A 23,954-nucleotide genomic window follows, 5' to 3' on the forward strand; every position below is an offset into this window, starting at 1 on the left:
TACAAGTGGGGGCACCAAAGCCAATATTACTGGCACAGTGACCAGTGTTACTGTCCCACACAAGTGCAGACCCCAAAGCCAATATTACTGGGACAGTGACCAGTGTTACTGGACCCATACAAGTGTGGGCTCCAAGACCAATATGATTGCTGTTACTGACGGTAGGACCCGTATTAGTGGCCCAGTGACTAGTGTTACTGGTGTCAGACCAGTTTGTCTACTGGTCTGGAATCTCCCTCATACACTGATCCAGTACTATTGGCTTGACCCTCTGGAAAAATGGATGGTCAGTACCACTCTTATGAGAGAGGATGGAGAACGTAAACAAATCAGAAAGATGATAGCCCCCGCTCTGCTGATTACACGGTGGTGTGGGCTGCTGACTGCGCTTAGCAGAGGCTTCCTGTTTCTTAGTGAGAACAGGAAGATGGGTAGGAACAATACACAAGTGAGACAACAGAAATAGCCACGTCGCTCTGAGCAGAAGAGCCAGCCATTTCCTCATTCTGTAACCCTCTTCAAAGCTACTGCTCACAGCAAGTTCCTCTTCTCCTCCAACAACCTTCCTTTCCATTAGCTGCAACTGTGATGGAAGCGCTTCTGACTAGCTACACGCCCCCCACCCCAGGCCCTGCCCCATCCCCCTCCTCCCCATCGCTGACCTCTCCCTCACCACCAAGCGGGGGAAAAGCCGCACCATGGCTTTCCGAAAGAAAGGAGCAGAACTGAGCCTGTTAACAGTGAAGTCAGGGGCTCCAACCACTGACAGCGTGCCGTATACAAGGCTGTTTCACGGAGTGCCTTTAACCAGACGACGGGCTTTGTGTGCGCGCGCCGACATTTAGGCCTTGTTTAAGCACGGCCAGACGTGGGTCTCATTCAACACGATTTCCACGCCAGCTCACAGCTCCTTTTAAATCCTTCTACCATTTTCCACCAGGACGGGATTTAGACTTCATACAGCGGCAGAGATAAAGAGACGGGCCGGGGAGGCTATTAGTCAGAAGGATTGTATTTGAGGCTAGTCCATCAACTGTGGGACTCTGTCTCTCTCTCTCTCTCACGCTCCCTCTCCGAAATAAGCAATTGTAAATTGGAGTAGCACGGTGCTCAGTGGTTAGCACTGCTGCCTCACAGCGCCAGGGACCTGGGTTTGATTCCCAGCCTCGGGTGACTGTCTGTGTGGAGTTTGCATGTTCTCTCTGGCTCTGCGTGGGTTTCCTCCCACAGTCTAAAGATGTGCAGGTCAGGTGAATTCTAAACTGCCCCATAGTGTTAGGTGCATTAGTCAGAAGTAAATGAGGGGTGGGGGAGTGGGTCTGGGTGGGTTGCTCTTCGGAGGGTCGGTGTGGACTTGTTGGGCCAAAGGGCCTGTTCCCAAGCCCTTCCAATCTAATCTGTGCAGGATTTACAAAGCGAAGATACATGCGCATAGCACCTTTTACACCTTGAACATACATCGGTAGGAATTAGGACTAGGAATAGGCCACTCAGCCCCTCTAGTCGGCTCTGCCAGTCAATAATATCATTGCTGAGCTAACTGCACCTGTAACACCACTGGTCAGGTTACTGATCATGTTCGAATAAGTAACCGCTCAACAAGGATTGATGGCTTGGTTTATTTAAAACAGTGTCCAATCAGTCCAGTCAGACAGCACCCGAGGAGCAGAAGAGTTGAAGCCTCGGGCATAAGCCCTTCATCAGGAATCCTAATGAAGGCCTTATGCTCGAAACGTCGATCCTCCTGCTCCTCGGATGGCTGCCTGACCTGCTGTGTTTTTCCACCACCAGGCACGCTCGACTCTGACCTCCAGCAGCTGCAGCCCTCACCGTCTCCTGATTTTAAGCGGAGCCAGGTTACAAAGCAATGACTTGCTCAGAGGAGGAGTTGTACTGGACTGAAAAAAATATTAACTCTGCCTCTCTCTCCACCGCTGCTGAGATTCTCCAGCAGAGATAGTGTAGGCGGATGGGTGAGTCTGGCTGGGACTCTCGCCGAAGGGTCGGTGTGGCTTTGATGGGCCAAATGGTCTTCCACACTGGAGGGATTCTGCAATTCTATTCTGATCCCATTTTCCGGTGCTTGGTGTGTTCTACAGTGCTTCAAATGCTCAGCTGAATATTTCTTTAGTATTTTGAAAGTTCCAGTCTCTCCAACCCTTTTCGACAGCGGTTTCCAGATACTCACTACCCTCTGTGTGGGGGGAGGGGAAGGACAAAAAAAAAAGCTCTCTTTAAATCCCCTCTAAACCTCCTGCTCCTTACCTTCACGTGGTGTCCCCAATCATTGACCCCGCCATGAAGGTTTCTTCCTACGTCTGCGCCCCTCAGAACTTGGTGCACCTGAAACCTGATGAAGGGCTTATGCCCGAAACGTCGAATTTCCTATTCCTTGGATGCTGCCTAACCTGCTGTGCTTTAACCAGCAACACATCTGCACCTGAAATCAGGTTAACCTGCAATCTTCTTCCTGACCTCACCGCCCCCCCACCCCACTCCGGCCTATCACCCTCACCTTGACCTCCTTCCACCTATCGCATCTCCAACGCCCCTCGCCCAAGTCCCTCCTCCCTACCTTTTATCTTAGCCTGGCTGGACACACTCTCCTCATTCCTGATGAAGGGCTCATGCCCGGAACATCGAATCTCCTGTTCCTTGGATGCTGCCTGACCTGCTGCGCTTTTCCAGCAACACATTTTCAGCTCCCCTTACCTCAGCCTTCTCTGCTCGAGGGAAAACACCTCCAGCCTGTCCTGTGGCTGCTCAGAGTGGAAATGGTCCAACCACAGAGCTTGGTAAATGCACTCTGCATCCTATCTGGTGCAGTCACCTTTTCCTGACAGAGTCAACAACCAGAGGCTGTGCAGTAGCACCAGCAGCTTCTAAGACACCATTAAATGCAGTTCCAGAATAAACTCTTTATTTTTCCATTCAACACCTTGACTAGTAAAGGTACATATCCCATGTTGCCCCTGAACAACCTCGCCCTGCTGCCTTCAAGGATCCGTGGACATGTACTTCCAATCCTGCAACGTTCTACCATTCGACACCACGGTGGCTCAGTGGTTAGCACTGCTGCCTCACAGCGCCAGGGACCCAGGTTTGATTCCCACCTCAGGCGACCCTCTGTGTGGAGTTTGCACATTCTCTGTGTGGGTTTCCTCCGGGTGCTCTGGTTTCCAAAGATGTGCAAGTTAGGGTGGATTGGCTGTGCAAAATTGCCCCATAGTATTCAGGGACGTGCAGGCTAGGTGCATTTGTCAGGGATAAATCTAGAGGAATGGGGAGTGCAGTGCTGGAAAAGCACAGCAGGTCAGGCAGTATCTGAGCAGCAGGAGAATCGATGGTTCAGGCATAAGGATCTTCATGATCGAAACGTTGATTCTCCTGCTGCCTGCCCTGCTGTGCTTTTCCAGCACCAAACTCTCGACTCTAATCTCCAGCATCTGCTGTCCTCACTTTCTCTTAATAGGGGAATGGGTCTGGATGGGTTATTCTCTAGAGGGTCAGTGTGGACTTGTTGGGCCGAAGGGCCTGTTTCCACATTAGAATCTAATCTAATCTAAAACATCAAGTACTGGCAAATGGGATGAGAATAGAGTCATAGGATCCCTACAGCACGGAAGCAGGCTATTCAGCCCATCGGGTCCACACCAACCAGACACACTCCACTACCCTATCCCCCTGGATACCCTTGCAATTCCCATGGCTAACCCAGCTGGCCTGCATAGCATGGACAATTTAGCATGGCCGATTCACCCTAACCTGTGCATCTTTGGACTGTTAGAAGAAACTGGAGCACCCAGAGGAAAGCCACGCAGACGTGGGGAGAACATGCAAACTCCAAACAGACATTCGCCTGAGGGTGGAATCAAACCTGGGTCACAGGCGCCGTGAGGCAGCAGTGCTAACCACCGAGCCACTGCCCCTTGCCCCAAGAATAGATAGATGCTTGATGACAGGCTCCAGACACAATGGGCTGAAGGGCCTCTTTTCATGCTGTAAAACTCCACGTCTCTATAAACCCAGAGCCCCTCCCTGTGGCTGACCACACGAGTGTGGCTTTAAAGCACAGTTTATGTCCTGCTGCTGTCTCTAAACGTGGCTGTGGCTCGTATATCTGAGAAGCCGTCTCAGTTGTCAGTCCGGAAACTGCCCGCTCGAAGAGACCACCAGGAACACACAAAAGGCCGAACGACTCAGTCTCTTAAAACCCAAACCTGAATTGGTGTGGACTGACCACCTTAATCCAAGGTCGACAGACAAGAATAGCTCCAGAACTGAGCAGCTGTAAGCTCATGGGGGATGGGGGGCAGTGTAGAACAGGGAAACAATGATTCTAAACCAACAGTGAAGGGGAGCTATGAAAACAAAGAGCTGGAAAAGCTCAGCAGGTCTGGCAGCGTCTGTGGAGAGAAATCAGAGTTAATGTTTCGGGGCCAGTGACCCTGCATCAGAAGGACCCTTCCGACTGAAGGGGAGCTGTCTTGTTAGAGATTGTAAAAATCGGGCAGAGCTTCAGTATCACAGCCTGGGGTGACTGTCTGTGTGGAGTTTGCACATTCTCCCCACGTCTGTGTGGGTTTCCTCCGGGTGCTCTGGTTTCCTCCCACAGTCCAAAGATGTACAGGTCAGGTGAATTGGCCATGCTAAATTGCCCATAGTGATAGCTGCACTAGCCAGAGAGAAATTCTTCGGAGGGTTGGTGTGGACTTGTTGGGCCAAAGGGCCTGTTTCCACACTGTAGGGAAACTAACCTAATCCTGACTCGCTGTGATTTCCAACATCTTTTGTTTTCAGTACAGATACAGTATCAGCAGTAATTAACTCCCACATTAATCTGGGGTTCTAGAAGGCGAGATTGCAGTGACATTATCAAAGCAACAACCAGAAACAGAAGTAGGCCATTCAGCCCCTCTAACCTGCTCTCCCATTCAAAACAATCATGGCTGATCTCATCTTGGCCTCAACTCCGCTTTCCTGCCTGCTCTCTGTAACCCTTAAACCCATCACTAATTAAAAATCTGTCTCCTCCTTAAAATTACACGATGTCCCAGCACCCACCACACTCTGGGAAAGTGAATTCCACAGATTCACAACTCTTTAAGATAAGTAATTTCTCCTCATCTCGGTTTTAAATCTTCCACCCCTTCCACCCCATCGTGGCGGCACGGTGGCACAGTGGTTAGCACTGCTGCCTCACAGCGCCAGGGACCTGGGTTCAATTCCCGCCTCAGGCCACTGACTGTGTGGAGTTTGCACGTTCTCCCCGTGTCTGCGTGGGTTTCCTCCAGGTGCTCCGGTTTCCTCCCACAGTCCAAAGATGTGCGGGTCAGGTGAATTGGCCATGCTAAATTGCCATAGTGTTCGGTAAGGGGTATGGGTGGATTGCGCTTTGGCAGGTCGGTGTGGACTTGTTGGGCCGAAGGGCCTGTTTCCACACTGTAAGTAATCTAATCTAATCTTTATCCTCAAAGTATGACCTCTCGTTCTAGATTATCCCAGGAGGGAACATCTCAAAAGATCCATCCCACCCTGGCAATGCTTTTCTGTAATCTCTACCATCGGGGAGAGGGTACAGAAGCCTGAACACCAGCCAGTCTCAAAACAGTTTCTACTCTACTGTTGTTAGAATACTGAATGGACTCTCAAACTCTTGGCATTCGCTTGTACCTGTATTTTTGTTTTGCCGCTGTTTACTTATTATTTACTTATCTCTGCTACTCAACTCTGGGATCTGCCTGTATTGCTCGCAAAACAAAGCTTTACACTGTGCCTTGATACACGCGACGTTGTCAAAATTCAATTCTCAATGGCACTTACTTTAAATTGAAACAAAACGTAAATTTGACATTGTTGTGCCTATTCTGATGAGCTCAAAGTGAAAAGATTTCAGCATGATGCAAACCCAGATGAAGACATTGCCCACCTATCTCCAACAGAGTGCAAAAGCTGTGCGCGAATGTTTGAAACATAAACACAAGGGGCCGAGATCCAAACTCTACCAAGTTCGAAAATGGTGAAATGAAGACATAAATGGTTAGGGAAGAGCAGGTCGGAATGCACAAAGTTTCAGGATGCCTGACGGATACCTTTTCAAGAGGACATTAGACGTGGCTGCACCTGTTTTGCAAACAGGTCACAGAGGTACAATTTTTTGGGGGGGGTTACCCTGGTTTTGCCCATTCCGAGCGTCCACCTTAAACCCTAACCTGCACTAAATCACTGGTGTAAGCTAATTAGCAATGTTAAAAATCATGCAACATCAGGTTATACTCCTGCAGCTTTTGGAGCACTGCCCCTTCATCGGGTGGTTGTGTAGAGGATCTCTGAATGCTTCCAAATAAACGTGTTGGACTATAACCTGGTATTGTGTGATTGTTAACTTTATCCGTCACAGTCCAACACCAGCTCCTCCACATCATGGCCAACTAACGATGCCTGACTAAGGAGCTCTCTCTGAACAAAGCGCAGGTTGTTCAGGCTGAGGTCAGGGCTAAAGGCCCAAGGTTGGTTTCTCAAATTGCTGGGCTGTGTTAAAGCAGAGTGAAGTGTGATTGGTCCGGTCAGCACACAAAAACAAGACTTTTCACTGCGTCTCAGTAACATGTGACAAAACTAAATCAAATCATGGTGGCTCAAGTGGTTAGCACTGCTGCCTCACAGCACCAGGGACCTGGATTCGATTCCCACCTCTGAGTGTGTCTGTATGGAGTTTGCACATTCTCCCCGTGTCTGAGTTTCCTCTGCTTGTTCCTGTTTCCTCCCACAATCCAAAGATGTGCAGGTTAGTGTGAATTGGCCATGCTAAATTGCCCATAGTGTTGGGTGCATTAGTCAGAGGGAAATGGGTCTGGATGGGTTACTCTTTGGAAGGTCGGTGTGGACTGGTTGGGCCGAAGGGTCTGTTTCCACACTGTAGGGAATCTAATCTTCAAAAAAAAAATCAGTCAGTGCATCTAATAGTGAATGGTTAATTTCTTTCAGCATTTCAAATGAGATTGAAGACAGTGCAAGTGGAATTTGCTTTGCGCTACATATACTGTTTGTTAACTAATGCAGGATAACAATCCATCTCTGGCCTCAATCCACCAAGTCCACCTTCAGAAAGCACATACCAACAAAGGAGGGCAGAACTGGTACAGAAAATGATACAGGAACATCCATTAGACACGTTTTCTAATTATGTTTTGGATAGTACCCCTCAACCATTTGGGAGGGAGTGACTCCCATTAGCACCAATATAGACTCATGGACGGGTTGGGCCGAACGACTTGTTTCCAGCGACTGAGGGGTGACCTTATAAAATCATAAGGGGGCCATGCTAAACAGTCAAGGTCTTTTCCCTGGGGTTGGGGATTCCACAACTAGAGGACATAGGTTATAGGTGAGATAGGAAGGATTTAAAAAGGGATGTAAGGGGCAACTATCCTAATATCGTTTTTTGCAAGGTATAATGTCAATTTTTATTCAATAATAGACCTGTGAAAGAGCTTGGAATACCTTACTACACGAAAGACGCTATATCGGTCCATCTCTGGCAACCTGAGGCTAATCAGAGGACAGGAAGCAGCAAACATTAAAATGATTAAACTCCAAAATCAGATTGTTACACAAAGGGTATGAGCTATAGGGAGAGGCTGAATAGGCTGGGGGTGTTCTTTCTGGAGAGTCGGAGGCTGAGGGGTGATCTTGTAGAGGTTTATAAAACCATGAGGGGCATGGCTAGGATATATAGAACAAGGTCTTTTCCCCAAAACTTGGGAGTTCAAAACTAGAGGGCATAGTGTTAAGGGAGAGAGGGCAAAGATTTAAAAGGAACTAAGGGGCAACATTTTCACACAGAGGGTGGTACGTGTATGGAATGAGCTTCCAGAGGAAGTGGAGGAGGCTGGTACAATTATAGCATTTAAAAGGCATCTGGATGGATATATGAATAGGAAGGGTTTGGAGGGATATGGACCAAGTGCTGGCAAATGGGACTAGATTAGGTTAGACTATCTGGTCAGCATGGACAAGTTGGACCAAAGGGTCTGTTCCATGCTGTACATCGCTATGATTAATTATTTGTGAGTGCAGGAATTGTGCTAACAATTCCATCTGAAACCAGTTAAAAATTATCAGCCAGGCTCACAGCATGATCAATGTGTGTATCCTAAAAAGTACATACTTCTGCCCACAGGACTTTATAGATGAAAGGAATATGTCCATACCATATTCCTCCTCGAGTTAGGAGGAAGAGGGGGAGCTGGAAACAGCTAAGCCCCTCCCACTTTTATGTGCAACACCCCACACCCACCCCCAGTCCTGAAGAAGGGTTACACCCAAAACATCCCCTTTCTGATGCTGCCTGGCTTGCTGTGTTCTCCCAGCCTCCTGCCTGTCCCTCCTGATACTGCCTGGCTTGCTGTGTTCTCCCAGCCTCCTGCCTGTCCCTCCTGATGCTGCCTGCCTTGCTGTGTTCTTCCAGCCTCCTGCCTGTCCCTCCTGATACTGCCTGGCTTGCTGTGTTCCTCCAGCCTCCTGCTTGTCCAGGTGGGCACCAGAGGGGCCGGAATCACTACTCTTCCTCCACCCTATCACCCTCCATCCAACTCCATCTTGATCTAACCTCGCCATCTTTCTCTCCCTGGTTATTGCTGCAGTGCCCCTGGTGGGCAGAGCCGGTCATTCGTTATTTATTTAATTGGTACGGGGTGGGGCATGGTTTGATGCTGGGTTTCAAAAGATACTTCAGAGAGGAAGTGGGGTTAATATGGAGTTCAGTGAAAGCACAGTTAACATGGAGTCTTCTGTTCGAAAGAACGGTGATTGGACTCGACACTCTAACGTTTGTTTTTCTCTCTCTCCACACATGCTGCCAGACCTGCTGAGTTCCACCTGTAGTTTTTGTTATTTCAGATTCCCAGCCTCTGCAGTTCTTTGTTTTATTAAAAGTTTTTGCTGCAGCCCTACATTAGCCACACTCTGGCCAATCTGCATGCTCTACCTCATGCTGAAGAAATTGCTGTTCCCTTGTCTTCATGTATCCCAGCCCTGACGAATTCTGGACAAAATCTTTTGACGGTTCGTCTCTTTGCAACAGCAGCCATTTTAATTGGTGGCTCAGTGGTTAGCACTGCACCCAGGTGACTCTCTATGTGGAGTTTGCAGATTCTCCCAGTGTCTGCGTGGGTTTCCTCCCACAGTCCAAAGACACGCAGGACAGAGTGGATTGGCCAGGCGAAATTGTCCCATGGTGTCCTGGGATATGTCGGCCAGGCGGGTTATCCATGGGAAATGTAGGGCGGGTCTCTTCAGAGAGTCAGTGTGGACTCAATGGGCTGAATGGCCTACTTCCACACTGCAGGGATTCTTTGATGATTCCAATAATAACCAAAGACAACATGACTGAGATAGAGAAAATATGAATCACTTTTCGGAAGGAAAGTCCAGAAATTTATTTTAAATTTAGTTTGGGCAATGGATCAAAGGATTACGTCTCCTTATCTGAAAGAGGATGTTCTGGTTATGGAGAGAGTACAACAAATATTTACCAGACTGATTCCTATGACGGTGGGAAGGTTGGAGCGGTTAGGACTAGATTCACTGGAACTATGAAGAATGATGGGGTTTCTCATGGAAACTTATAAAATTCTAACAGGACAAAACAGGGTCAACGCTGGGTTCCCGATGACTAGGGAGTCCAGAACCAGTTTAAAGATACGAGGAAGGTCATTCAGGACTGAGATGAGAGGAGATATTTTTACCCCAGTGAGCCTGTGGAATTCTCTGCCACAGAAAACAGTTAAGGTGAAGATATCAAACATTTTGAGGAAGGAGCTAGATATAGTTTCAGAGTCATAGAATTACACAGCAAGGAAACAGACCATTCTGTCCAACTCATCCATGCCGACCAATATCCTACATTAATCTAATCCCATTGTCCCGTATCCCTCAAAACCCTTCCTATTCATATACCCATCCAGATGCCTTTTAGATTCCCTACAGTGGGGAAACAGGCCCTTCGGCCCAACCAGTCCACATCGACCCGACAAAGAGCAACCCACCCAGACCCATTTCCCTCTGACTAATGAAGCCTAACACTATGGGCAATTTACCACAGCCAATTCACCTGATCTGGACTGTGGGAGGAAACCAGGGTACCAGGAGGAAACCCATGCAGACACGGGGAGAATGTGCAAACTCTACACAAACAGTCGCCAGAGGCTGGAATCGAACCTAGGACTCTGGTGCTGTGAAGCAGCAGTGCTAACCACTGAGCCACCGTGCTGCCCCAATGTTGTTATTGTACCAGCCTCCACCACTTCCTCTGGCAGCTCGTTCCATACACGCACCAACCTCTGCATGAAAGGATTGCCCCTTAGGTCCCTTTTAAATCTTTCCTCTCTCGCCCTAAACCTATACCCTATAGTTCTAGACTCCCCCACTCCAGGGAAAAGACCTTGTCCATTCACCCTATCCACGCCCCTTACAAAGATTTATAAAATTGTAAGGTTACCTGTCAGTCTCTGATGCTCCAGGGAAAACAACCTCTGACTATTCAGCCTCTCCCTGTAGCTCAAACCCTCCAACCTGGATGAGGGAGCAGCACTCCAAAAGCTAGTGCTTCCAATTAAACCTGTGGTTCTATAACCCACGTTGTGATTTTTTTTAACCCTGGCAACATCCTCGTAAAACTTTCCTGAACCCTTTCAAGTTTCACAACATCCCTCCTATAAGCAGGGAGACCAGAATTGAATGCAGTGTTCCAAAAGTGATCTAACCAATGTCCTGTACAGCCGCAACATGACCTCCCATCTCCTATGGCCACTTAGAGTTAAAGGGATCAAAGAGAAAACAGGAACAGGGACAGAGTTGGATGATCGGTTGTGATAGTATGGAATGATGGAGTAGGATTGAAGGGCTGAATGGCCTATGCCTATTCTTAGTTTTCTATCTTTCTACATGGGCTACTTGCGCCATGTATATAGATGAGGGCTATAGATAAGGTGATTGGCAGGTGTCTTTTGCCTCGGGTGGAGGTGGTCAAGACTAGGGGGGCATATTCTTTAAGGTGAGAGGAGAGAGATTTAAAAAACACGTAAAGGCAATTTTTTTTTTGTTACGCACAGAGTGGTTCGTGTGTGGAATTAATTTCCAGAGGAAGTGGTGTATGTGGGTACAGTTACAATGTTCAAAAGACATTCAGATAAGGACGTGAATCAGAAAGGTTGGGAGGGATATAGGCCAGGAGCAGGCAGATGGGATTGGTTAAGTTTGGGATTATGGTCAGCATGGACCAGTTGGAGCGAAGGGTCTGTTTCCCTGATGTACGACTATCTTTAGTGAATGCGACTGGGATGTAAAGGGTTACATTTACAACTATTTGCTTGTTCTTTAGTGAGTCACAGAACGTAGGTTTCACTGCTACATCCCCCTTTAACAGCCAATGAAACCTTTTCTTGATGCGTGCAAGTGACCGGTTGGTCCATTTCAGTGGGTAAACCACACTGCCTTGATTGGAGAGTCCCAGCCAGATGGCAGATAGTCCCCTGTCATTTCATAGTCACCAACATCACTGTTAGCTTCTTATTTTCGATTTATTCAGTTGACCTCCCCGCCCAGCAGCCAGGGCGGTAGGATTGGGTACAGAATCCAGACTCCCTCCTTGACAGATCTTCACCTTGTTCCCCTTTTGGGGAGTAGTGGAAGGAGTCTCAGGCCCATTAACCATCTCTGGAGTGCTCCTTCCATGGCCAGAGTCCTGGTGTGGGATATGAACCGGGAGCCTCTGGCCCAGAGGTAGGGACACTACCCACTGCACCACAAGACCTCTACCATGTGGTAACATGCTCAACTTTGGGGTCTGGGGGATAATCTCACATGAGAGGTGGGAGGGAGGGGGGGAAAAGAGAGAGAAGGGGGGGGAAGAGAGAGAGGGGGGAGAGAGAGAGAGAGAGGGAGGGAGAGAGAGGAGGGGGAGAGAGAGGGGGGAGAGAGAGAGGGGAGAGAGAGGAGGGGAGGGGGGAGAGAGAGAGGGGGGGAGAGAGGGGGGAGAGAGAGAGGGGGAGAGAGAGAGGGGGGAGAGGGGGGGGGGAGAGAGGGAGAGAGGGGGGAAGAGAGAGAGAGAGGGGGGAGAGAGAGAGAGAGAGGGGGGAGAGAGAGAGAGAGAGAGAGAGAGGGGAGAGAGAGAGAGAGGGGAGAGAGAGAGAGAGAGAGAGAGAGAGAGAGGGGGAGGGGGAGTGAGAGAGGGAGGGGGGGAGTGAGAGAGAGAGGGGGAGAGACAGACAGACAGACAAAAGGGATTGGGGAGAATGGGGGAAGGGGGGGGGGGGGTGGGGGAGAGTGGAATTCCAGAGCTCAGGGCCTTGTCAGCTGAAGGTACACCCAGGAATAGCGAAGGCAGAATGAGATGACTGCAGAACATCCCAAAGGATTACAATGATGGGAAAGCTTAGGAGGAGGGAAGGGATGAGACTATGGATGGGATTGAAAATGAGGAAGTTTTTTTTTAGATTAGATTTACAGTGTGGAAACAGGCCCTTCGGCCCAACAAGTCCACACCGACCCGCCGAAGCGAAACCCACCCATACCCCTACATTTACCCCTTACCTAACACTACGGGCAATTTAGCATGGCCAATTCACCTGACCCGCACATCTTTGTGACTGTGGGAGGAAACCGGAGCACCCGGAGGAAACCCATGCTGACACGGGGAGAACGTGCAAACTCCACACAGTCAGTCGCCTGAGTCGGGAATTGAACCCGGGTCTTCAAGCGCTGTGAGGCAGCAGTGCTAACCACTGTGCCACCGTGCCGCCCACTAAGTGAATAATTTTAAAATGAGGGTGTCACTTATTCAGGGCCCAGTGGATCAGTAAGAAGCAGAGATGGATGAATAGGGTTTTGGAGAGAGTGGGGCCACATGTTCCAGGGTTGTGAACAGCGATGAGCTGACGGAGGTTGGGACATGGGATAGGCAGGCCAGGGAAAGGTTAGGACAATCCATTCTCGAGTCGACAGCCTGCATCAGGCACCCTGGGCTGCAGACCAAAGTGAGCGCCCGAGTGACTTTTGGAAAGAGAAGTGGTTTAGCAGTTCAGCACTGACGTGGTATACAGGAAACCATGACAGACTCTGTACCCTGCATGCTTCCTGTTTCAGAGTGACTTCTAAACCTCTGTACCCTGCTCAAAGAGTACGCCTGGCTTCAAGCAGGGTCACCATGGTCAGGGGAGACTGGGGGAGGGGGGAGTTTGACAGCAGTCTGTGATTGTCACCAACAATACTCCCTTGGAAACATCACTCCTTAAGAATCCTTTCAATCCCTGTTGTTCTAAAATAAAAACAACACTTAAATACTTTGTTTTTACAATTGAGCAGGAAGAGTTGTGAGGAACAGTTTATTTTTAATGTAGTGATTTTTGGGCAGAGAAATATTGGCCAAGAGAGTGCTGGAAGCAAAGGGAATTAGAATACATACTCTTTTATTCATCATAGGATGTGGGCATCATTGGCTAGGCCAACATTTATTGCCCATCCCTAATTGCCCAGAGGGCAGTTAGGAGTCACCCATATTGCTGTGGGTCTGGAGTCACATGTAGGCCCAGACCAGGTAAGGATGGCAGTTTCCTTCCCTAAAGGACGTTAGTGAACCAGATGGGTTTTTCCAACAATGGATTCAAGGCCATCAATTAGACACTTAATTCCAACATTTTATTGAAAAACACATTTAAAAATCTGCCCTCAGGTTTTTATTTTGGCTTTGGCACTGTCCAACCTTCTGGGTCGAGTTCCAGCAATTCAGACCGTGAGGCCTGTCCTCCATTTTGTTTTCTCGGCCTACTCAACCTCCACACTTTACCCCTACCCCACAGCACCAGGTGTAGAATGGTCCTACATTTTAGCGACACCCCCCCAGTCTCTGGAAGGTTGTGTCCTTGTAGAGGTTTATAAAATCATGAAGGACATGGATAGGGTGATTAGAAAAGGTCTTTTCCCTGGGGTGGGGGAGTCCAAAACTAGAGGACATAGGATTAGGGTGAGAGGGGAAGGATATAAAAAGGACCTAAGGGGTAACTTTTTCATGCAGAGGGTGGTACGTGTATGGAATGAGTTGCCAGAGGAAGTGGTGGAGGCTGGTAAACTTGCAACATTTAAAAGGCATCTGGATGGGTACATGAATGGGTAGGGTTTAGAGGGATATGGGCCAAGTGCTGGCAAATGGAATTAGATTAGGTTAGGATATCTGGGTCAGCATGGATGAGTTGGACCGAAGGGTCTGTTTCTGTGCTGTACATCTCCATGACTCTGAGGGTTCGACAAGATGGAGGAAACACTGGGGGGAGGGGTGGGTGGGGTATCAACTGTCATAGGGATCAGGAGTGTTAATGCTTTGGAGGCAGGAGTAAATGGTGCAGAATGGTCAGTCAGTGTCAGTGCAGAGGGGGTTGGTCTCCGAGCAGATATCCAGCTTAGAAGGAGGTGGTGATGGGACGTCGAATAGGAGGCCATCACTGATTCACTCCATCTGTTTTCTGTCAATGGGGCAGCCTGCCACAGACACTCAGCGCTGCCTCTTCCCCTCCCCTGCTATTGAGGGTGTTCGACCAACCCTCAGCACACCACACACCCAGCATTGTCTGAATCCCCTCAGCAAACCCCCGCCAGACTGCCGACACGCCAGTCTCCTGTCAGAGACCCATTGTGCTCGCTGTCAGATGGTGTGGCTGCAGTTCTCTCCACACTTAAGCTCAAACCACTCCCCCTCCCTCCCTCCCCCCACCAAAAGGTGCGCCTTTTACAGAGCATGAAATGCTGTTAACAAATCCTGCCTTGTCTCGCCAATTTGTTAAAAGCATTTCACGCTCTTTTGACCCGTTAACGCACAAGCCTGAATGATCTTTCGCTGGTTTCTCCATCAATCTGCCCGGCTCTGTAAACTCTTCCACCAACACTCCCCTCACCCCTCCCCTTTCAGATTTCTTTAACAATCTCACTGGACTGTGTTAGAGAGAGCAGACGAGGTTCCAAAATACAGCCACAAAGACATTTTTAAAAAGTCTCATGAGGTTCGGATATCTCAGTGTTGGCCATTATTCCTGAAGAAGGCCTCATGCCCGAAACATCAATTCTCCTACTCCTTGGATGTTGCCTGACCTGCTGCGCTTTTCCAGCAACGTATTTTCGGCACTATTCGATGAAGCCAAGAACATGCAAGTCCTGGCTCAAGAATTATCCATTTTACACTCACTTTGTGGCACAGAATTAAAACCTTCCTAAACACAAGAATGGAGGAAGCGAGGACTGCAGATCAGAGTCCAGTGTGGGGTGCTGGAAAAACACAGCAGGTCAGGCAGCATCTGAGGAGCAGGAGAATCAACGTTTTGGGCATAAGTCCTTCATCAGGAACGAGTTCATTCCTGATGAAGGGCTTGGGCCCAAAACATCGATTCTCCTGCTCCTTGGATGCTGCCTGACCTGCTGCGCTTTTCCAGCAACACACTCTTGAACACTAAACACACCAATGCCATTATTCAAATGGTCACAACAAGTTAAACTGCAGGGGTAAAGGGCTAACTCCAACTGGCTGAGGCTTTGCCATGGAGGGGGCGTCAGGGAACTATTGGCTCCATGAGATACCAGGTGATTGAAACAACAAGGATACAAGGCTCTTCTGCCTTTTGCGGAGAATGGATCCCGGTATCCGACTCTATGCCAATGCTACAAAATGCAAATAAATCAAGTTACAAATGCGACGGTTCATTTTAAATGGGAGGCTGGTGTGGCTATTGATTCACTTAGGCAAGCTCAGCAAGTGCTGTCCAATCACGGAAAACTATCGAACAGTCAGTGATTTGTTTCGCTTGACTACTCAGACAACATCTCCGTGTTTTCAGTAATCTTTAACTGTACGGTTAGTTGGAGAGTGAGGGGTGCAGAAAAAGCTGGGGATTGGGTGGGAGGGATGAAGGAAAGACATTGGGGAGCTTGGTTGGGTGGTGTGGGGGCAAGAGGTTGGGGAGTTTGGGGTGGGGGGAGGGAAGTGAGGTGGTAGCTGGGGGACTGGCAGGAAGTGAGGTGGTAGCTGGGGGACTGGCGTTAGAGAGAGCCAGTCAGTAGGAGACCACCTCCAGGCAGTAGGGCTAGTCCTTCAGATCTCAATAGGCCTGCAGGTGGACTCAGAGCTTACAGTTACGCTTGGTCATTGGGCTTTAAGGGGTCACTCACCCCATTCCTCTCCACCTTCAAGGATATATACCCTTTCCCATCTAGATCCCGCCTCCCGTAAAATGACCCAAGATGGGATGACGTTGGCAAACGAGCATGCCCATGAATTTTTGTACCCGCTTACCCCCAGAGACCGACCAATATTTGATCCAAGAATACAAGAGGTGGCATGGTGTCTCAATGGTTAGCGCTGCAGCCTCACAGCACCAGGGACCCTGGTTCGATTCCCGCCTCGGGTGACTGTCTGTGTTGAGTTTGCACATTCTCCCCCACATCTGCGTGGATCCCCTCTGGGTGCTGTAGAAGTTAGGGTGCTGTGGAAGTTAGGGTGAATTGGCCATGGGAAATTGCCCATAGTAATAGGTGCATTAGGGTAAGGGAATGAGTCTGGGTGAGTTACTCTTCAGACAGTCGGTGTGGACTTGTTAGGCCAAAGGGCCTGTTTCCACACTGTAGGGAATCTAATCTCTAAGACATTGCTTCGCCCTAGTGCAGAACACTCCCATTTGAACAAGTGACCACACTAGATAGTCCAACCCTCCACGACAGTGCTGTCCTGTTGGAGGTGCCATTTCCTACCAGCACGAGACGTGGAACAGAAGCCTTGGGCCTATTCTCCAACGCAGACGGAAACGATCCCACGGCCCTGTGAAGGGGAGCAGGCAACGTCTCCCCCGGAGTCCTGGTCGCGATTTCTCCTTCAACCAAAGTCACCGCGTCTAGTCACACATGCTTTAGTGTTTGTGGGAGCTTGCTGCTGCGTTTCCTATATTACATGCGGCATGGTGGCTCAGTGGTTAGCGCTAGGGGCCTAGGTTCAATTCCAGCCTTGAGCGGCTGTCTGTGTGGAGTTTGCACATTCTCCCCGTGTCTGCGTGGGTTTCCTCCAGGTGCTCTGGTTTCCTCCCACAGTCCAAAGATGGTATGACAGGTCGGCGCAGCATCGAGGGCCGAAGGGGCCGTACTGCGCTGTAATGTTCCATGTTCTATGTGCAGGTCAGGTGAATTGGCCATGCTAAAATGTCCATAATGCTAGATGTGTTAATTAGAGGGAAATGGGTCTGGGTGGGTTACTCCTAGGAAGGTCGGTGTAGACTGGGTGGGCCAAAGGGCCCGTTTCCACACTGTAGGGAATCTAACCAATAAGCGACCGCTTAAAACAAAGTCCATCACTGGCTTTGAAAGGTCTTTGCAATGTCCTGAAAAGCACCAGGCTTCTCCTCCTTTCATTTTCTGAGCCTCAAACTCAAATATTTAAGGGCTTAAACCCCACTGCAGACAGTCATGCTAACCGGACACCACAGAGGCTCACAGTGAGAGGGTAGGGGATAATTGAATGAGGCACAAAGCCCCCATCCTCTGGTTAGCCTCATCCTTCCCTTCAATATCCACTCGGAAGATCATCTCCATGATGAAGACAATGGGAAACTCCCTTCCCTCAGGATGAAATACTCTTCCCTCAGAGAGAATGTCACATAAAGCCCCTCAACCCAGCTGGAAAGCAGACCCACCCTGTCACCATCTGCTCTGCCGTACCAATCTTGGACACGTATACAAACAAAGTACTGAAAAGAAACTAAAACCCAACCAACTAACAGATTGATTTTCTACCAGCGCTGCTGCAGCACCATCAGTAATTGTTTGGAGATTACAGGCAACTGGGAGGATTGCCAATAACAGCAGAGGATAGGAGTCACTTCCCATCCACTGACTCTATCTACACTTCCCACTGCTCCGGGAAGGCAGCCAACATCAGCCCCCCTCCCACCCCCCAGTTATAATCTCTTCCATCGGGCAGAAGATACAAAAGCTTAAACACGCGTACCAACAGATTCAACAACAGCTTCTTCCCTGCTGTTATTAGACTTCTGAACGGACCTCACAAATTTCAAACTTCATGTTGATCTTGCTCTCTGTACACCATCTCTGCAGCCATAACATTATATTTCTCGCTCAGATCTACAGTGCTGCACCCAAGCTGAAACTTTTCACATGTGACAATCAAATCATTACCTCACAGCTCTCTGTTCGTAAAATACATTCAAGGGAATATGGGCGTCATTGGCCGGGCCAACATTTTATTGCCTGTCGTTAATTGACTTGGAGAAGGCGATAGTGAGCTGCCTACCTAAGCCACTGCAGTCCTTAAGGGTGGCGGGACACACACACAGTACTGTTAGGAAAGGAGTGCTGGGATTTCAACCCAGCGACTATAATGGAGTGACAATTACAGTTCAAAGTGAGCGAGTACTTGGAGGGCACTTGCAGAGGCACAGTGGATTACTGAGTTAGGAATCCAAAGTAAGGACGACAGATGCTGCAGGTAAGAGTTGAGAGTGTGTTGCTGGGAAAGCACAGCAGGTCAGGCAGCATCCGTGGAGCAGGAGAATCAACGTTTCGGGCATAAGCTTTCATCAGGAATGAGGCTTGTGGCCCAAGGGGGCTGATTCCTGATTCATTCCGCATTCTTGATGAAGGGCTTATGCCCGAAATGTCAATTCTCCTGCTCCTCAGATGCTGCCCGGCTTGCTGTGCTTTCCCAGCAACACACTCATGTCGGAGGAATCCAGAGGCCAGTTTATTGCGCTGGGGATGTGGGTTCAAATCCCACCACCACCATGGCAAATTGCAAAATTTGAGTTCAATAAATCTGTGGAATTAAAAGTTAGCTCAATCACCACCTTTTAATGACTGTTGTGACAATCAAGCACTCTTGTGGGAAAGAAATCTGCCCTGTTTAAACACAGAGATGCTGGAGAAACTCAGGAGGTCTGGCAACATCTATGGGGAGAGAAACAAAATTGACATCGAGTCCAGTATAATTCCTTTTTCAGAATTGTATCAAGCTGCCATCTTGACCAGGTCTGGCCTATATGCAACCTCAGGGGATGGCCTCGTGGGTATTATCACTGGGCTGCTCATCCAGACACCCAAGGAACGTTCTGGCGGGACCCAGGTTCAAATCCTGCCACAGGCAGTTGGTGGAATTGGAATTAAGAGTTTAATAATGACCAGGACCCAGGTTCAATTCCACTCTCGGGCGACTATGTGGAGTTTGCACATGCTCCCCGTGTCTGTGTGGTTTCCTCCCACAATCCAAAGACATGCAGGTTAGGTGAATTGGCCATGCTAAGTCGATCCAAGTTGTTGAGAGATGTATAGGGTAAGGCATTAGTCAGGGGTAAGTGTAGAGTAATATGGTGGGGGAATGGGTTTGGGTGGGTTACTCTTCGGAGGGTCCGTGTGGACTTGTTGGGCTGAAGGGCCTGTTTCCACACTGTAGGGATTATATTATGAACCCATTACTGGGGAAAACCTCACCTGGTTCACTAATGTCCTTCAGGGAGGGAACTGTCATCATTACTTGGTCTGGGCCTGCATGTGACTCCTGACCCACTGCAATGTGGTTGACTCTTAACTGCCCTCTGGGCAATTAGGGAGGGCGGAGCCAGTGATGTCCTCATCCCACAAATAGTTAAGAAAAATCTTCATACCAACATCAATGTCAGATTCTTGACAGTGCTCAGAAAGGGCCTAGCTAGTCATAGTTTTGGGTCTCACTTAGTTCTCCATTTAAAGTTAACAGGCTTTCTACCATACGGAAGTGAGAGAAGTGTGGGAGAAGCGAGGGTGGGTGATTGTCAGAGGCCCATTCCCCAAGGATCCTTGAAGGCAAAGTGAGAAATTTGGCCAACATTGATAAATCCTGGAACACCCGCACACTGAGGGGACGGTTTGGTCACTCAACACATGAGTCATCAGCTTTTCTGGCAAAACTTCCGTGAGAGATGTGTGAGACTCTTCAACTGAAAAATAAAATATAACCAGAGGAAAAAAACATGTGGGAACATTGATTTTGGGATCAGAGTTGTTGAGGGTGGGGGGGGTGGAGTGTTTGAGATGTGCAGCATGTATCAACCAGGCATTATGTTCTCATCGTCCTCCCCTCCGACCTGTGTAATATCGCGACGAGGTGGAAGGTCTGTTTCCCCTTTCTCAACATAGAGCATTGCCAAATCAGAAAGGGAGCTGTGTGGCCACAGTTAGACAGGCAGGAGGCTGGAGGAACACAGCAAGCCAGGCAGCATCAGGAGGCACAGGCAGGAGGCTGGAGGAACACAGCAAGCCAGGCAGCATCAGGAGGGACAGGCAGGAGGCTGGAGGAACACAGCAAGCCAGGCAGCATCAGGAGGGACAGGCAAGAGGCTGGAGGAACACAGCAAGCCAGGCAGCATCAGGAGGGACAGGCAGGAGGCTGGAGGAACACAGCAAGCCAGGCAGCATCAGGAGGGACAGGCAGGAGGCTGGAGGAACACAGCAAGCCAGGCAGCATCAGGAGGGACAGGCAGGAGGCTGGAGGAACACAGCAAGCCAGGCAGTATCAGGAGGGACAGGCAGGAGGCTGGAGGAACACAGCAAGCCAGGCAGCATCAGGAGGTGGAGAAGTCGACATTTCGGGTGTAACCTTTCTTCAGGACTGGCGGGGTGAGTGTAAGGGGAGCTGCAGATAAAGGGGTGATTGGGGAGGTTGTGTGTGGGTTGTTGAGGTAGGGATAGCTGGACACAGGTCGAGAGTGCAGCCTGGTTGGTTGATGGGTGGAATGAATCTGACCAAGTGTGACCAGGTTTGGTAGCACAACAGAAAATAAGAAAAAGGTTCCTCATGGCCTCAATGAGGAAGATCCTTGGGCTGGCTGTCCCTCTACCCAGGAGCAGATCTTGAAGGGGGATTTTAACCGACATCCCAAACTGTAGAGATTTTATACAAAAACAAAGGGGTGGTACGGTGGCTCAGTGGTTAGCACTGCTGCCTCCCAGCGTCAGGGACCTGGGTTCTTTCTATAGACCTGAAACAGAATCACATCCGGCAAAGTGTGGCATTCCAGAAGGTTGGTGCCATCTGGCAGAAGAGTTGTGGCGCTGGAAAAGCACAGCAGGTCAGGCAGCATCCGATGAACAGGAGAGTCGACATTTCGGGCATAAGCCCTTCTCTGCTCCTCGGATGCTGCCTGACCTGCTGTACGTTTCCAGTGCCACACTCTCCACTCTGACCTCCAGCACCTGCAGTCCTCACCTTCCTCTAGCAAATGCGCGGGTACCAGCCACCCTGCGAGTTCCCCTCCAATCCGCACACCCCAACATGACTTGGAAACACATGTCCGTGCCTTCACTGCTGGGTCAAAATTCTGGAGCCACCTGCAACACAACAATTCAAGATGGCGACTCACTACCACCACCTTGAAGGCCCCCAAGGGATGACCAATAAACATTCCTGATGAAGGGCTTTTGCCCGAAATGTTGGTTTTCCTGCTCCTCGGATGCTGCCTGACCTGCTGTGCTTTTCCAGCACCACTCTAATCTTGACTCTAATCTCTAGCATCTGCAGTTCCCACTTCCACCTAATAAATGCTGCCCCAGCCATCAATGCCTGCTTCCCACGACTGGACAACAAAATGTTAGCTCAAGGGCCCTGGACCGCGGCATCAGCGGCCATTTTAACGGGAGGCCTGAGCAGGAGGTGAATGACTCCAAAAGGCCCAAATCTGTCAGGAACAGGAGAACAGGGCCCAAGGTTGACCAGTAACGTGACATTTTAACCACACCTTCGGTCAGGGGGAGCAGAAGGGCTCTCCATGATTTCTAGGTCTCCTCTCGTGACCAAAGATTGTTCCACACAACCCTGAGTTCAAAAGTGAAATGCTCTGACTGCCTGGCTCTCCCAGAGTGTCACGCTAATGGAGCTTCCAGCTGCTTCCCTCCATTGTCCCAACTCCTCCTGCTTGGGAAGCAACATCCTATTGAGGCCTGGTCATCAACAAGTGGTTTACCAGCAGGCTGTCAGGAGATTGCGCACGTACCCTTTCCCTTTCTCCCGACACGGAGCAGCCACGTGAGAATAACACACAGCCGCGGCCTACATTCTACTCCCACCCACTCAGCCTCCCGCGCGGCTTCAAAACCAACCAGAAGGATTGTCTGATCAGCCACCATCTCAGTGAAGGGCCAGGCTGACTCGATGGGCTCCTAAGTTGTCTGGTCTAAGTGTACCCCTTGCTATAAGGTTGGGTAAATGTACGCACAGCAAGATCCCATGGTCCACCGTGTGGGAATAACCAGATTGCCTTTTTTCTGAAGTTAATTGAGAGATAACTGTTGGGTGGGATTCCCAGGGTAACTCCCTTGATCTTACAGAGTCAGAAAAGTATACAGCACAGGCCTGGGAGGGTTACTCTTTGGAGGGTCAGTGTGGACCTTTTGGGCCGAAGGGCCTGTTTCCACATTGTAGGAATTCTGTGGCCAGCACGGTAGCTCAGTGGTTAGCACTGCTACCTCACAGTGCCAGGGACCTGGGTTCAATTCCACCCTCGGGTGACTGTGCAAACTCCACACAGACATTCTCCCTGTGTCTATGTGGGTTTCATCTGGGTGCTCCGGTTCCCCCTCACAGTCCAAAGACGTGTAGGGTGGACTGGTCATGGGAAATTGCCCCACAGTGTTCAGGGATGTGTGCATTAGGTGTAAATGTAGAGTAATGGGGAATGGGTTTGGGTGGGATACTCTTTAGAGGGTCGTTGTGGACTTGTAGGGCCTGTTTGCACGCTGTAGGGATTCTATGACACAGATCATCTTAAAATAGTGCAGTGAGATCTTTTTAAACACACCCTAGATGGAATAATAGAGACCTCCATAAGACCATGAGATTTAGGGCCATTCAGCCCATCGTGTCTGCTCCAGCACGCCATCTTGGCTGATACATTTCTCAACCTCATCCTCCTACCTTCTCCCCGTGCTCCTTGATCCCTTTACCAACCACGAACTGATCTGTCTCTCTCTTAAAGACACTCAATGACTGGGCCTCCATGATCCTCTGTAGCTATAATTCCACAGAGTCACCACCCTCCGGTGAAGAAATTCCTCCTCATTGCAGTTCTGAAGCGTCGCCCCCTTCACTCAGAGGCTGTGCCCCTGGGTCCTGTTCTCTCCTAAGAGTGGCTCCAACTCCACTCTGTCCAGGGGTCTCAGCATTCTACAAGTTTCAATCCGACACCAGGCCCTCATCCTGCTCCACTCCATGGGTACAGGCCCAGCGTCCTCATATTCATCCCCGGGATCATTCTTGTGAGCCTCCTCTGGACCCCTCCCCACCCCCCCAACATCCCTCCTTAAATAACGGACACAAAGCCACTCTCAACATTCCAAGTTACTTTGGTTTTAAGATGTTCCCCTAAGTGGGCATGCCTTACTTGACACCCTAAGTGGTATTACCACTGGACTAGATTAGATTAGATTACTTACAGAGTGGAAACAGGCCCTTCGGCCCAACAAGTCAACACCGACCCGCCGAAGCGCAACCCACCCATACCCCTACATATACCCCTTACCTAACACTACGGGCAATTTAGCTTGGTCAATTCACCTAACCCGCACATCTTTGGATTGTGGGAGGAAACCCACGCAGACACGGGGAGAATGTGCAAACTCCACACAGTCAGTCGCCTGAGGCGGGAATTGAACCCAGGTCCCTGGTGCTGTGAGGCAGCAGTGCTAACCACTGTGCCACCGTGCCGCCCTTAATCTGTTAATCCAAAGGCCCAGAGAAAATTCTGGGGGCCTGGGTTCGAAGCCTTGGCGCGGCAGATGGTGGGATTTGAATTTGACAAACATCTGGAATGAAGAGTCTAATGATGACCACGAATCCATTGCTGAAAAAGCCCATCTGGTTCACTCATGTCCTCCACGGA

General features: G+C 49.6%; 1 protein-coding gene across 1 annotated transcript in view; it reads right to left on the reverse strand.

Annotated features, from left to right (window-relative positions):
• The window catches only part of LOC132831161 (beta-1,3-N-acetylglucosaminyltransferase lunatic fringe-like), a 59,005-nt gene that overhangs the window by 24,632 nt on the left and 10,419 nt on the right, over positions 1-23,954 (reverse strand). The window lies entirely within an intron of this gene.

The sequence above is a fragment of the Hemiscyllium ocellatum genome, chromosome 33 (assembly GCF_020745735.1).
Source record: "Hemiscyllium ocellatum isolate sHemOce1 chromosome 33, sHemOce1.pat.X.cur, whole genome shotgun sequence".
NCBI lineage: Eukaryota > Metazoa > Chordata > Chondrichthyes > Orectolobiformes > Hemiscylliidae > Hemiscyllium > Hemiscyllium ocellatum.